This window comes from Scaptodrosophila lebanonensis, unplaced genomic scaffold (genome assembly GCF_003285725.1).
Source record: "Scaptodrosophila lebanonensis strain 11010-0011.00,11010-0021.00 unplaced genomic scaffold, SlebRS2 tig00000155-arrow-arrow-pilon, whole genome shotgun sequence".
Lineage (NCBI taxonomy): Eukaryota > Metazoa > Arthropoda > Insecta > Diptera > Drosophilidae > Scaptodrosophila > Scaptodrosophila lebanonensis.
In genome coordinates this window covers 786716-801680 of record NW_022060594.1, presented here as the reverse complement: position 1 = coordinate 801680, position 14965 = coordinate 786716, and the positions used below count along the sequence as shown (strand labels likewise).

The 14965-nt window shown below is 37.5% G+C and overlaps 1 protein-coding gene across 3 annotated transcripts in view; it reads left to right on the top strand.

The window, feature by feature from the left end:
• Positions 1 to 14965, top strand: part of LOC115629541 (protein sprint) — a 155559-nt gene that overhangs the window by 60719 nt on the left and 79875 nt on the right. Inside the window, exon 1 of one of the 3 annotated variants that reach the window (XM_030526021.1) lies at positions 5338 to 5532. The exons of the other annotated variants lie outside the window; for them this stretch is intronic. The gene's annotated coding sequence lies outside the window, so the exon portion shown is untranslated. Of the gene's footprint in view, positions 1 to 5337; positions 5533 to 14965 lie in introns of those variants that run through there. 3 annotated transcript variants of the gene reach the window in all.

The following is a 14965-nucleotide window of genomic DNA, read 5'->3' as shown; positions in this document are numbered from 1 at the left end:
ACGCAGCACAGTGGCACACGTATGCAGACATTGGCTTTACACAGGTGGCCGGTTGCTTAATAATATTTTCTAACTAAAAAAGTTTCCTTACACTTCACTTTGTTACGAAAAAAGAAATTACAAAAAGCCCTTAACTATACATACACAAAAAAAAAATTTATAAATTAGCTATAACATTAATAACTGCCTAATCGATGTTATTTCTTTAAATATATCGTTAGCAGGCAAACAAAAATCTGTACCACTTTTGCATTAAAAGCTTGTAATTTCTAATCGAAGTGGTAGTTTATGTGGTATAGCTTTTTATATATATTTATTCCAAATAAGTCCCAGCAGAATACTTTGATGTTGGTAATGAAAAAACGGAAAAAAAATTTAAAAAAAAAAAACGAGTCAAAAGAGCCTTGGTATAAGTGCTACATTTTAAGTACTCATCTTTTTTGTTGTCTGATTGTTTTACAAAATTGCAATTAAATTTGAATAACTTTTCAACTCATTTTACCTATCCATGTAAAGATAAATTCATAAAAATTTACTACAAATCTTATAAATCTTATTACATTAAATGAAGTTTGGATTATGAAAACGGCGAACAAACTTACTAACGCTATTTTTCTATCTTTATGTAGATTAATTCATAAATAAATCGTTCTTAACTAATTAAACCAAGTGTTGACACTCAATAGACTTGGGTGGCCCACTGTGCACAGCATCAAAGCGGGCGCCCGAAGAGGCCCGTCGTCGCACATGTTTGTGTAACATTACAAGCTGTTAGGCGGCGGGGGTGTGTTGTTCGGGGAGGAATGGGAATGGGACACAAGCCCGAACTGATTCGGGCCATCATTCGGCTGTGTTGCTGCCGCCTTCGCTGCTGCTGCTGTTGGTGCTGGTGCTGCCGGCTTTGACGTCGACGCGCATGGTTGGCAAAGTTAAGTTTTCAGTCTTGTTTTGCGTTCCACAAGCGACGGACGAATTTTCGGAAGCGGTGCGCGTAACAATTTTTTGTTGTTTGTTTGCCTCGCTAACGCATACGCTTACATGTGTGTACGTTTGCGTGCGTGTGTGTCTGTGTGTGTGTGTGCGAGTCGATCAAAATTAAAGTTTGTGTGCAAAGCAAACACACAAGTGAAGAACAACTAAATAATAATAAGAAAACGAAGAAGAAAAACAACATAAATTTTGCTGCGTTTGCGTTTACAATAATTTTTTTAAAATTGTCTATGCTTTTTGTTTTTTTTTTTATCTGTTATTTCTAGTGTGTTTTATTTTTTTTTTGCAGTGCAAACATACAATTATAAAATGTGGCGAGTGTGTGTGTGTGTGTGCGTGTTTGTTTTATTTATTTTTACTCACTTCTTTTGCTGCATGAAAATAAAAGAAGAAACAAAACCATTGCGGCAACTCAAACAAAAACAAAAATTAATCGAAAAAAAGATACAAAAAAGGGAACACAGCGCGCATTTGTTTTTGCCGCTGGCAATTGCGCGTTTGTTGTTGTTGGTGTTGTTGTTGATTTTGCTGGTTTGTTGTGAATTTTGCAACTTGTCCGTTAGCCCCAAAATGGAAATGAAAATGAATGAATACAAGAAGTTAAAAGAAAACAAAACAAAGTGATTTATTTTAAAATAAAAATAAACAACCGAAATATATATTATTCATGTGTGTGCGTGTGTGTGTGCCACGATCCAGCATGCTCTCAATTGACACCTTGATCGGTGGCTGCCTGCCTGCCTAGTTATGATTACCTCGCTTCGCTCTTTCTCTCCCTCTCTGACTCACCGACTTGTTTCAAGCATGGTCTTCCCAATGACAGCTAGCTGTTGTTGTTGTTGTTATTGCTATTGTTTTTGCACAGCCACAGCCCCCTGCCCAGCCGCTGTTTAGTCAGCTGTGATTTCTTAGAAAATTAGCAAACTTTGGCACAAAAATGTGCTCTTAAGAACGATAATTAGCATTCCACATCAAGCGCCAATATTCCTAATTGAGACTTCAAATCAATGCAAGATTTAAGTTGAAAACTCTGGAAGACTATTTATCAGTTCGTGCTCTTGTTGTAATTATATTATCAACAGTAAGATGTATGATTATCTGTGGATAAGTTACTGTTACACCCACAAATCTCTATATACGAGTATAAAACACTGACTAAGAAGCGGATTTGGAATGTTCAAACTCTAAAGAGGAAGAAGGGGTGCCAGAAAAATCTGCCATTTGATTAACTTCAAAATTGATTTGTATACACTAGGAAACTACAAAATAAACTGCATTCGCATTTTCTGCTTAACTTTTGATAATTCAGGGCCTAAATTATTGAAAACATTGGAACACGAAAAGTAATACTTGGTAATCAAGGCACAGCATAAACGGTAAGCGCTAGAAAGCAGCAATTTAGACACAAATTTCCTTTCACCGTGCATATGAGCACTGAGAAGCAATTGTATTAATATTTGAACTGCAAAGGAAGGAAAGGGATATTTCAAACGGCCATAGGGCTAAAGTGTAGGTTCATATCTGTCTGTATGAACGCGCAGATTTCGGAAACTTTAACTGCTAGAAATATCAAGCTTGTAAATACAAATTTTCATTTTGTAAGAAATGCACATTTTTCTGCAAATTTTGATTGAAAATTTTATTTAAAAGTAGCTAAAAATATATATAAGCTTATGCGAATCTAAGCTAAGTATATTGAACTGGCTTTAAGCTGAAGCTAATGAAATATATATCAGTTTCATAACTTCTTCTCGAAAATATTGGCAGTTGGCATTTCTTTTCAATATTTATCTGTTTGTCACCTGAATGTTATTAAATGTATTCAATTACAGGTATAAAGAGAGAAACAGTTGACAAAAGAATTATTCGTAGAATCCTAAGTTTTAACTTGAACGCTGGATTTATTATAACCAATAATATTTTCATCAAAATAAATCAAGCGTATCTCCTATTTTTGAAGAATTGCTTGTTTCTCCTTTTCCTTTCTATTAAATTTTTCCATTTCGTATGTTTTGGTCCCGTCAGTCAGGCTAGACTAAATAATCCGAGGTTGTGTGATGTAATCTCTGATCTTACAGAACTATTGTACTGCCATTACCAGAGTTTCGTAGCTATTGCAAGTAAATTGGCTTTAAATTATTTATTATCTCCAGGTTCTGCTGCAGCTATCCACCCCTTAGCCATTATATAAGGATACGGTTCTTACCTCTCATTGCTTTATTCGATTCTCGAAAGGCTTTCAGAGGGCAATGTTCTGTAAAACTTATTTGTAAAAGACTTTCTAATATTCAAAAATGAAATTTGTATAAATATATGGCTCTATTCCCTTCGATTTCCGAGTCCAATTTAATATCTAGCTTTATTTTCCACGGATTTAATTTTAGAATTTAAATGTTTAACTCTTGAGTTTTAAATTTTTGAAAAAAGGTGCTGCCAATTGCCTGATCTTCCGCTTTAATGACTGAAGCTTGATAATATATTTATAAATATGGCTCCTCATATTATTAGCGCCCATTCATTCAGAGCTATTTTCGGGAGTCGCTGCCTATTTGCCGTTGACCACTTCAGTTCCTTCTTCAGTAACTCCGGACCCCAACAGCTGTTGATGCCATGAGCATCATCTGAATCATTAGCGCATCAATTCCCAGCAACTGCAATGAAAATGTGACAACACTTGAGCGGCAAATGGCACTTTGGGGGTCCCACTCGACGACTCCCGGCCCTCGACTGGCGCTAGGGATGTACAAATAGCAACGATGTTTTTGGTGATGCACCGCCAATGCAGCGATGTTTGCTTGTGACATGAGACATTTTTGTGGCTGATTTAAATAAATGTGTAGGAATTCAGCAAAGTTGTTTATACCTAGTTGAGATTGTTGCCCAGCTAAGACTTATTATTGCCTGTAAATGCAGCCAAGGGATTGGCAAACTTTTCTAAAAGGGAGAACTTTACCTTTTTGGTGACTGAAATTTTATCCAAGCCTTTAAATACAGCCAAGGGAATTGGCAAACTTTTCTAAAAGGGAGAAATTTATCTCTTTGGTGACTGAAATTTTATCCAAGCGATTTCTTGTGCAATTGATATAACCATATTCCCCTTTCTCTCTGTTAACTATAAATCCTGCAAACAAGATCGTTTGGGTTTTAAAAAACTTCTTGATTCAAAAACTGCTTCAGATCAGTTTGAGGTTGCAAAGTTTACATCATCTTTAATGTTTGATGTCCAGCAACAATGTAGTTCAAACATCGAGCAACTGCATTTATCTCCTCCCTTAGATGCATCGATGTACAAACTACTATACATCGACAACGATGTATACATTGCAAGTGCATCCCTAACTGGTGCTCGCTGAACTGCTGCCGAAACAGCAGAAGAGGGGTGGGGGGCATGGGCATAAAAATAGCCCACACATACACATGTATTTACATAAATACAGCATGTAGCTGTAAAACAGTTGCCACGACTGCGAAGAGAGTCACTCACTGCTCTCTTATGCTCTCACTTGTACCACTTTGGGCGGCCGCTAATGGGCATCGCAGCCACTTGCGGCTAACATTTATGAACATTAACTGTAAACGAAGAAACAGCCCATGACCAAACGCCGTTCTCTCGCTGCCCCCCCTCCCCACCCCTTTGGCGCGTTTGCTCGGTCAGCTTGCAAATGCAGTTATCGCGTCTGCTGAGTCCTACTATATTGCAGGTGATGGCGCTGCAAACTGCGCTCTCTTCATCTCCTCCCTCCTCCCACCTCCCACCTCCCTCGTCTTGTAAATGCGATAATTACAGCGCGCAAGATGACACTGAAAAGTCGCTAGTAAAACGCACTTGGCATGCAATTCGACATCGGCTTGCAGTAGAATGTCTATGTATGTGTTTGTGTGTGTGTGTGTGTGTGTATTTTTGTGAAGAGCTTAAACTTTTTTACAATTTTCTTTGCATTGTGGGCTTAATTCGCAGGCATTGTGCGCTCAAATAAATTGTATTTCATTTGTACACATTTATGCCCAAAAATGCCAGGCAACAAGAACACAAAGGTGGCTGCCATGACAACAACAACAAAAACAACAACTACAGTAGCAGCAACATGCATAAATAAGTGAATGAATGAATGAATGAATGAATGACTGATTGAATGAGTGATTAAGTGCGCGCCTGAGTGCATTATGCAAATGCAAACACACCAGACGCTGGAACAAAATAATCACAACACCAACAACAACAACAAGAACAACAGCGACAAACACTTCACAATAAATTAAATTAAAAGCGATTCTGTTGTCGTTAAAGTTTGTCTTTATTTTCCCATTTGTTATGTGTATTCCAATAGAGCTATGTATAGAAATATGCAAGTGCAGCAGCAATGCAATTTAATGCATCAAATTGCATTTTAAACTTTTGAAAACGCGCCCCAAAAACGTCAACGAACTATCTCGGCATTAAGTAACAGCAAGAGCGAGTGAGACAGCGCAACCGAGAAAGAGAGACACATTCAATTTGCATAGTAAGCGGTAAAATAAAAAATTCAACAGCTTTTCAATCAAGTAAGTTGCCAAAAAAAAAAAACAAAAAAAATGAAATCAACTTTTATATACATTTAACCATATGCGAAAATTTATGCTACCAACAACAATCGCACTCAAATGAAGCCCAACAAAAATATAAATTCATGGAAAAACTTTATAAAAATTATGCAAAAGTCCCGTCGCCCGCTTCATAGAACTGCACTCACTGCCTATTACATATTGAAGTGCTGCATGTTGAAAGGCAGTCAGAGACTGCTAGCAACAACACAAGACGGTGGAATAGCAAAGCTAATGTTTTAAACCGTCATCTCCTACTGAACATTTTAACCTTAAATATTAACTGAAGAGAATTTAATAATCCTACTTATGTGCATACTTAAAACAGAACTCACTGATGCATACATTGTATGTTATAGGTCAGTCGGATGTTGTGATTGCAACAACATTTCCACTTGAAATATTAACTAAGGGGAATGGTATACTTAGGAAGAATTAAGAAGTACCTTTTTCTATGATAGATCTGTAAATATAAATTGAAATAAACCAAAAATGTACAAAAACAATTGATATTCATTTTACCAAAATTGTATTTTAAATTGAAGCTTAACTCACTTTTTCTTTAGTTAATATTTCGACATAAAATATGTACATAAAACAACAGAACTAACTACCTATTGCAGACTAAAGTGATGTATGTTTAGGTCAGTCGGAGGCTGATTGCGACAATATTTCCACTTGGGAATAATATACTTAGGAAGAATTAAGAAGTACCTTGTTCTATGATAGATCTGTAAATATAAATAGTTGATTGCGACAAACTAATATTGAAATTTATTAAACAAAGTCGCCCTTCCCGCAACATTTCCACTTGGAATATTAACTAAAGGGAATGATTTATTTAGGGAGAAATTAGAAGTACAATTTATATGATAGATATCTAAATAGAAGTTGAAAGAATTCAATAATTTTACCTCAATTGCCTTTTGAATTGAAGCTTACTTACTTTTTTAGTACACGTTTTAATTTCAAATATAAACTTCAACTTCTACTACACTCACTGCCTACAAGTATTTATTGCAGTTTAAAGTGTTGTTTCTTATAAATCAGTCAGAGACTATTTGCGACAAATTAGTATTAAAACTCCGTTTACTCTTAATATGTTCCCTTGGTATATTAACTCTAAGGAATAAAATAATTCATCACATATTGGTAGTACTTCTTAAGATGGCTTCCACGAAAACTATATTATATTATAGAATTTAAAAAATTATATAAAGCTTATCTAGGTAGTCAAGATAATGAAAACATCTGCACAAATTGATAAACATATCTTTCAAGAGAATTATGTTTTTTGTTTTTGAACCGTACATTCTAGTTAATTTTTTGCAAGAGAGAAAAACTAAAAAAAAAGATTCTCCTGAAATACATTTTAAAATTAAATAATTTCTTTTTTTTTGTCAAAATTATAAATTTTCTAGGTATTTAGGAGAAATCTAAGAAAGTACTTAGCTTAGCTAAATAGATGAACGATTTATTAGGAACGCATTACAATTTATGTCTGTCTAAGCATATTATATTAATCAGCTTCATATAACACTTGTGACTTCAAAATAAATTGAGGAATTAATTAAGGTATTAATAATACAAGTACAAGTATAAGTATGTCTTTAAAGTGAAAGAGGCTTTATCTGCATGGATGCAACTACATCACTACATCATGCGGTGCTTGCTTCAATTTCTAGAAACACAGGCAAGAACGCATGCAACAAGCCACCCTCTGCCCGCCACTCCCGCTTTCTTATCGCAACACACACACACACGTACTCACAACTACACGCATTGCGGCGATAAAACCGTAAACTTAAGAGACATTAAGTGCGTGCCGCTGACCGCTCGGTCAGCCCACACCCATCACCTGCACGACCCAAAACCCCAGCCCCGACGCCCACTTCGAATAGACGATAACGCCTGCGATGGTTCACATATCGCGCGCCGCCAATCGGCGAGCATCGAAGTTCGACAATGCACAGTGCGTCGAAAACATAAAACAGCTGAAGTTTATTTTCTTTTAAAAGAAATATAAGTAATTGTTAAAACGGTCTCTTCCCAATTAACGAGTTCATTTTAGCTTGCTGCATTTACAAGCATTTCTTATTTGATTCAGAATTAATAACAAATTGTAAGAGAATGGGAAAATACTTCAAAGAAGCGACATTCTGTTTGTCTGTATGAACGTCCATAATCCGCAAACTATAAGATATGGAAACTTAGAAAGTTGCTTCGATATTCCTCTAATAGTTGAGCAGATTACAATTGCTTCAAGTTTTCAATTTATTTCATATATGTATGTGGCTTAATTAAATGTCAATAGTGGACCTGCTCTGAATTTCAAAAGGCTACAGCAAGCCACAGATAGACTTAAATTGTTTCATAATCTAAATATTTTCAATTTTTAAAAATATTACAATTTTGTAGGGCTTATATTTTGCATAGCATTTCAAATTCTTTAAATTAGATAGTGTTGAAGTAAGCATAATTGTTATTCCTTAAAACATAAAAATCTTAATAATTTTCAAACCACTTATGTTAAAATCCGCTTCAGAATATTAGAAAAATGCATAGAAATGGAAAATACAGAGACTAGTTGTTTTCCTATTGTCCAGATAGACTGATCTTTGGTAACCACTGTGCGGCGACAAGACAAAATTTGTTTGTAATTTGCTTGCCTGCTGGCCAACCAAAGAGCCCCTTCCCCTTCCCGGTTCCGTCGCCCTCTCCCACTCCCACTTGCACGTCCACTTGCCTTCTGCCCTGGCCCTGCCAGGCAAGTCAGGTCTGGCCAACTGAACTTACTTATCTATTCCGTGTACCATCGCATTGTATCTATGTATCTACACAAATCGCTGAGCAAACAGACGAACCAACGAACGAACGCACCGACAAATAAAATCGGCCGAAGGCGAAAAAAAAACAAACAAAAGCAAACAAATTGCCAACAAAATGCAGCGACACGGCAAAGAGCAACTTTTCTTCTAGCCCCCTTCCCTTCCCTGCTTCTATTATCACTGTGATTTGGTTTGTTGAGTGACGTTGTTTCGGGCACTGCACCTGCCTTACACTTTTGTTATCAGTACGCGCTCTATCGCTTCCCTCTCCCTCTCCATTGCTTCATGTCTTCGTCTCTGGCGTTCGTTTTTTATACGCTGTACCGGAAGGGTGAAGGCTATATCTGATCAGCATGATGAGCAAAATCGATAAAGCCATGTTTGTCTATTTGTCCGTCTGTATGACCATCGAGTACGTTTGAACCATAACAGCTAGATACACCGAACTTGTCGTGTAGACTTGTCTTATCAATACACAGATCAAGTTTATTACAAATCATATAAAGGCTTAATTTTTGATATAGCTATATAGTTGTAAAACCACTAGTTCTGTGTTTATGGAGATTTGTTAACCTAGTCTAGTATTTAATAACTCTATATAATACCTCATTATTTATTTATTTAAGAGCTAACTTCGTAATAATAATAAAATTATAGGCTAGCTTATTGCTTAGCTATGACAGCAAAGGCCTTCAGCTCCTATTTATTTATTTATTTTTATTTATTTCTATAAATATAAATAAATAAAAAAAACTTTTAATTTCTTTTTAAGTTAAATTAAAGTTAAGTTTAATCGGAATCGTCTAGCTATATTATTAAGGCCACGTTGCTTAAACCACTTAAGCTTAACTGCCTCATTACTTATTTATTTAAGATCTAACTTAATAATAATAATAATGAATTATAAGATAGCTTATTGCTTAGCATGGCAGAAGAGGCCTTCAGCTCCTATTTATTTATGTATTTTTAGTTATTTCTATAAATATAAATAAATATATAAAAAATAAGTTTTAATTATTTTTAAAATTAAAGTTAACTTTACGCGCGTTCGACTAGCTATATTATTAAGGCGACAATGCTAAAACCACTTAGGCTTAACTGCAATTTTAAATACTTTTAAGTCGTATATAAATACATAAAAAATTATGATGTAATTCATTTAAGTTGAGAGCTTTGACAGAGAGAAGGAGGAGGGTATATACCAGTCGTGCTGGCACGTTCTGTTCGTTTGCTTTTTGTTGTTGTTTTTGACAAGCAAGGCGCCCCTTGGGGGCATTTATCGCCTTCAATGCTGCCGTTGATTGAACGATTGGCGGCACGCCCATTGCCACCACATCGAGTCTGAGTGCGAGTGCGAGTATCAGCTTCAGTTTTGATTACGAAATTGCTGAAAATTGCGGCATGCTCGTATAATATAGTATAGTACATATATGTATCATCAGAAATCGAGACACAAGACAATTAAATGTTATGCAAATAAAACAGAAATTGAACAGTAAACAGCTTGCGCCTTGGCCTGTCACATGTAAGCGAGCAACGTCTGCCACACATCCAACATTTCAATATGGATGGGCGGCACTGTTTTGTTGTACTATACTATACTATACTACACTATATGTCTGGCAGCAATATCTATGTGCGTTCATCTATTATTTGAGGGGCCACACGAAGGCAACGAGGTTAAGGATAAATCTGTTAAATTGTGGTATATAGCCGCCCTTCAAGTAGCTGCAACTTCAATTTAGGCAGCACTTCCGTTTGTTTCCATCAGCAGCGAGAACATTTTGCATGCAGCAAAGCAATTTTTTGTTATTTGTTTTCTTGGTTTTGTGTTCAAAATTCTTGAGACGTTGACGACGACGGAGCTGAAAAAGCTGATGAAGATGAAGATGCTGGGTCAGGGGCAGGGGCAGGGCTGGGCAATTGTGGTTGCCACAGACACAGCAAAAGTTTGCGCAAAGTCTGACGGCAACGTACTCTTCATCTTCAAACTGATTGAGCCTCAAGTTCATGTATCTTTTGACGTCTATAGTATAAGTCGTCGTCGTCGTCGTCGTTGGCAACATTTAATCAAGCCGCGAAGCCAAGTGGAAGCGGCAGCCGCCTACAAGACCCCCACAAACAAAGACAAAGCAAACTTTTTGTTCCGATGCTAATGATAATTCAACATGCGGACATTATACTCGTATAGCCGAGGTTGTGAATGAGTTAACATAGATACAGGTACAATAGCAGCTAGTATATATTAGGCACTAGTCTCATATCTCAATCGTGCTCTTGTGGGGGCGCTCGCACCAATAACTTATCATGGCAACTTTTGGCCTTTATCGTTGGCGTTTTCTGCTGCAACAAACCTGCTTAAAACAAACAATACCAGCAACAACAGCAACCACAACGCAACTGCATTCGATGTCCATTGTCTGTCATCATTCATTTGGCTCCACTGCCCAAGACTACGCGTTCCGCCCCCTCAGCCACCGCCCACCAGATAGTTGGCAAGAAGCCCATGCTCCAAGCACAGTCATCTGTCTAAACAAAGCATTTGGCTGTAAGTGTGTGTGTGTGTGTGTGTGTTGGCATTGCAAACAGTTTATGTCGAAATAATGCCTCACTAAGCCGATAATGCGCTTTAAAGTTGTGAAAATCGAGCCTACAAGAGTTGTTTAGTCAGTCCGCGGGCAAAATGCAATTACAGTCCAAAAATGTCCAAACTGAACACTATTGCCTTTCCAATGAGACGGCATTAGTGGCAGAAAACTGGACTCAAATACCTACACTGAAAGACTATTTATCCAACTATTGGATGGATCTTGTAAATGCTATTTTAGTTTCTAACGATCTGGTACGGGAATACTTCTAGAAAACAGAGGTTGTTCTATGTACTCGTATTTCCCCCACTTTTTTTCTTACAAAGAATATAAAATTTCAACAAATTTTTAACAAAATGCATTTTTTGTTTTTTAACAAATGAGTTCAGTCTCTGTTTTAAAAATAAATCCAATACCTTTTCTCTCATAATTAGTTTATGTTTTAATCACACTTTAAAACTGTCGAAATCCAATGATTCGGAATGGTCTGTCTCCTGATTACCTGAAGACCTTAAAATCGGCTGATTTAATAAAATAAATAATATATGTATAAGCTGGTATTATAGAGAAACATATCTTTCAGGGAGAAACGCTATATTTAGTAGCATCAGTCTATCCAATCTAAATCTCCTAAGCTTCTCGATGACGTCCTTCAATACTTATCCTACAACTTTCTACATTCTCTACACATGGTATGAAGACATTTCATTGGAATGAAGTTACTAAAGAAAAACTTGCCAGACTAATGAAAGTTAAAAACACAAGATATGCTAGTCTGTCTGTATGAACTGTTATATCTCGAGCCATATGAGAACTAGAGTAACAAAAATTGTGATAAAGAATCAATGAAGCTTGATAAGATGATAAGTGATTTAATTTGCACTCAAATAGTCACAGTTTAGTGTCTAATAAGACTGAGTCAAAGAAGGCTGTACAATTTTGCTTAACGTAATGCCCGAAAAATATGTTAAAACAAATTATAAGAACTAATGGAACCAATAGAGCCTTCAGCAAATATCACACATCAAACCGAATACTATACACATTGCTCGCTAAAGTAGACTGTGAGATGGATTGAAATTTCCTTGCCAAATTTCATTCCTGACTTGTAGGTGCCACTTCCCTGGTGATAACAAATTTAATTCAATTACAAATTGGAAAAATTGCATTTCAATTGTGAAATAAATGATGTATTACTAATATATATAGTTCGATTGTATAAAAAGTTCCTTCAAAAGATTTAAAAATATAGGTCACTTATTGATTTCTTTATGCTTTGAAACCCTTCTCCTATTCTATCTTATGCTTGAACAACAGATTACGAATTTTAGGAAGACGAGAGATTAAAATGAATCGAACATAGATACACAAACCCACCTTTTACATGTATACCAAGATTGGTGATTCTAGCTCTGATAGCTCCCGAGCTTCTTGCGTTCATACAGTCGAACACGGGAAGGCACAAAGCAACAGACTGAACAATCCAATGACCCTAGCAGATAGTCTGTCAAACATCGATTGTCAAATAGTTGAATAGACGAAAGCGACCAATTGGAATGGGTCTCAATTAGTTGCTTTCTTTCTTCTTTCTTTCTCACGCTCCATTCCCGGCATAATCGTTTTAAAGCGCACACTTCTGCCGAAATCTTGCTGCTGACATTTCAGTGAAGAAGTGAAAAGGACGCGATAGCAATTACGCAGCCTAATGCATTTGGGCCATGGGCCATGGGCTATGGGCAGTAGACTAAGAGGGGGCGTGGCCAACGCATGATGTAGTCGAAGCTGACGCTGGCGCTGACGCGCACCATTAACGGCCGCAACGGCCGTGGCTGCCGCATAAAAATGCAAAATAAAAATAAAAATTGATTATCAGAAGCGGGCAGAAGAGGAGAGGGAGGGCGGCAGGGTTGGACAGAAGGAAGTCAAATTGAAAGTTAAATAGGCGCGCAGGCGAAAGTGAGAAACCTCAGCCAAAGAAATGTCAACGGGCGTGAAAGCGGTGGGCGGGCGGTTTTTCGGAAGGGACGGTGTGGTGCGGCGGGCAATCAAAGTTGAAAATTAGGCAATAAAATTAAACGAATGGTGACGGTGGCGGGTGGCGGAATGGTGCGAGAGCGGGCTTTGGTGTTAACCTTTTGCTACACAATAAACACAAATAAAAGCTGGAAAAGAAATTGCCGCAAATGGGAGAAATATTGACATGCCACATGGCGCGGCACAACAAAATGTGGCACCAGGCGGGCGGCACGACAAGCATTTCTGCCATTGCCATTACATTGTTGCCACACTTCACTTCACTTGGAGTGTATTATAGGAGGAACATACTCATATATATGTATGTACATACACACTATACATATAGAGGAATGAATTATGCTGGCAAGTGAGCCCCCAAGCTCCCATTTCCCATTTCCATTTCGTCTTGCCTCGCGATTGATTCGCTCGGCATGCGTGCGCTTAGTATACCTCCTAGCTCCGTTTTTGTGGCGGTGGAGTGGGGGGAGGGGACTTCAATGGTTCCAGGCTTGTCGAGTGGAAAAATAAACGAAGTACTAGGCCATTGGAGTAACCTTAGCAACAGTTGGTTTTGTCCAAAAACTTCATTGGCTATCGGCCTTGGATTCGCTCGGCCATACAAGTCGATAATTGTGGCCAAAATAATAATAAACAAAAGGCCGACTAGGCTTAGCGAGCACAACTGTACCTGCTAAAACAGGTGACCTAAATGCGACCAACTAACTTAGTAACTTACTATACTGTGCCCAGATGTATGTATAACTTTCGAAAATTCGAACGGGTATACTAAGCTTCAAATATGTCTCACAGACAGAAGGAGGCGTGGCAGACCCCCTATTGATATAAACGTGTTCGTCAGTCCATCCATATGCAGCCCGAGAACTTGGTATCTTGTTTTTTCTAGGAGTATACACAGTTTATTTAACTGCTATAGGAAGGATCGAGAAACACTCTTGGAAGCACTACTTTTTATTTCTTACGATAGAGCCATTAAAATTGGTATTAACAAGTTTTTCATAGTGCCCCATAATATTCCAAAGCCTCATCAGGATTGCTTAGTTATCATATGAACGATCGGTTCAAAAAGCACTCTTAGTACGTAAAACGTGTATTTCAAATCCAAATTGGTATTTATGAGATTTCCATAGCGCTCCATAATATTCCAAAGCTTTATCAAAATTGCTCAATTATATTACAAAGCTACCATGATGGCTAAAAAACCTCTCTTAGTACGAAAAAACGTTTATTTCGATATCATCACATACAGATTGGTATTTATAAGTTCTTTCTAGAGTATCACTATAAATATTTTGTCGTAATCTGTTGACTATATGACATAGGAATGCATTAGTTTTTCTAGAAAGCCACCTTTTTTAATGCAGAGATGAAGAGAATGTCGAATAAGTTGTTTGTATGTCGACAACAAAATTTCAATAGACTGCCAAGTAGATAGCTTCGGTCTTCAATAAATGCAATTAATTTTGAAATTCACGCTACAAACCCCCTTCCCCCCTTCTCCGCCCTCCCTTCGAACACCTTACAGCTTCTCCAGTTACTAATGAAACCTGTTCCTCCAAGCCCAATCTTTGGCACTTCATTACTCCAAAAACTTAATTAGACGTTTCTCAGATTAGTAGTGGCTGAGCAATCTCAGCAGCATGACTTGCCGCACGCCCTGGTCATTCAACTGATGACAACCCCACTCCCCCCTGCCCCTCACCTCACACCAGCAACACTCCCTTTTTAGCTTGCAACATCATTAGATGCATTTCATAAAAAAAATGGCGTTGCTGCTGCTGCTCTAAATGACCACAAAAGTTGCTTGCCACTGCTCCAATTTGGCATTTCCAATTACAACAACAACAACAACAACAGCAACAGCAGCAGTAGCAGTGGAGGCAGCAGTAAAAGCCGCAGTAACTGCAGCTGTGCTCCTCATAATCAGCTAAACGCATCATTACA